Raw genomic sequence first — 1,849 nt, 5'->3', positions numbered from 1 at the left:
TGCGATTTACCAGAGACACTGTAATTTACTATTAATATTGAAATTTTTTTAAAAGAATACTATGTTTTAGCACAAATACTGTAATTTGACAGAAATACTATCATTTGGCAGAAATACTATGTTTCAGCAGAAATACTCTGGTTTAGCACAAATATTATAACATAGCAGTAATACAATTATATAGCAGAAATGCTATATTAGAAAAAAAATATAATATAGTAGAAATACTATGATTTAGCAGAAATACTGTAATCAGCACATATACTGTAACATGACAGAAATTCCTCCACTTAGTAGTAATACTATAACATAAAACAAATGTTATGATTGGCACAAAACCATAATTTGGCAAAATACTATGATTTAGCAGAAATACTATGATTGAGCAGAAGTACTAAGATGTAGTAAAAGTACTTGATTTAACAGAAATACAATTATGGAGGAGTAATATTTAAAATGGGAGAAATATTGATACACACACACATACACAGAGCCTAAAGGGAACAGTATTTGTGCCATGGAGTGTTAACAAATCTGAGGTCCATATTAGAAAAGCTGCTAAAATCATAAAAGTTTGCAGAATTGTAATAAATGATGAATATGAATTAGTGGTCTGTGATAGTGTATTAATTTGTAGGGAAAAAAAACATGTTGCCCAAAGTGTAATTGAACCCACGACCTTTGGGTTGCAGACCTGTGTCATTACCAACTGCGCCACTGGGAAAGAGAGCGAGCACCTGGAAAACAGGGTGATGAGCAGTCAGAATTAGATTGCGGTGAGAGGCGAAAAACACTGTTTTTTGGAGTTACAAACGTTGTGTAACTCAAAAACTAGGTGGACTAGAAGCATAATTCTTGTACTGGGTGAATCAGCGGACTTTGGTGTACTTTGACTGTGATTTGCATTGCTCTTTGTACATCTGTCGCTGAGATATGACGAGAGAAGAAAGGGCAGACCTCAGATATGATTGGCTGGCTGGGAAGCCGTGCAGGCCCTGATATGTAAATTTATATGTATCAGTCCTCACAGAGGATTAGCTGCCTGGGGACCTGGCAGAAATATATACAAATAGTATGATTAAGCATAAATACTACATTTAGTAGAAATACTATGTTTTAGCACAAATACTATAAAATGGCAGGAATACTATAATTAAGCAGAAATACTATATTTGGCAGAAACACTATATTTAGTACAAATCTTATGAAATAGCAGAAATAGTATAATTTAGCAGAAATGCTGTATTTGGCACAAATACTGAAAAGCAGCAGAAATGCTATGACTTAGCACAACAGTAATAACTTATAGAAAAATTGGAAAAGCAAAATGGACAGCTGGAAAAATCCTGAACATGCTAAGGGTCCCTCAAATCTAATTGTTAATTGAAAAAAAAAATCAGCAAAAAAAGTATAACAGTGACACAATCACAAATATGGACACATATGGAAACACACATGCACAGAGAGACACACCAGGATCAAATTTAGTCAACCAGTCTAAATATATTGAATTTAAATCACATAATAAGATGCTCCCATCAAAAGGCTCTCTCTCGCTCTCTCTCTCTCTCTCTCTCTCTCTCACACACACACACACACACACACACACACACACAGGATCCAATTCAGTCAACCAGTCTAAATATATTGAATTTAAATCTTACAATGAGATCATCCCATAAAAAGGCTTTCTCTCTCTCTCTCTCTCTCTCTCTGTCACACACACACACACACACACACAAGGTCCAATTCAGTCAACCATTCTAAATATATTGAATTTAAATCTTACAATGAGATCATCCCATAAAAAGGCTTTCTCTCTCTCTCTCTCTCTCTCCCTCTCTCTCTC

The sequence above is a fragment of the Oreochromis niloticus genome, linkage group LG23 (genome assembly GCF_001858045.2).
Source record: "Oreochromis niloticus isolate F11D_XX linkage group LG23, O_niloticus_UMD_NMBU, whole genome shotgun sequence".
Taxonomy (NCBI): domain Eukaryota; kingdom Metazoa; phylum Chordata; class Actinopteri; order Cichliformes; family Cichlidae; genus Oreochromis; species Oreochromis niloticus.
The sequence above is the reverse complement of the archived record's forward strand: the minus strand, read 5'-3'. Positions refer to the sequence as shown.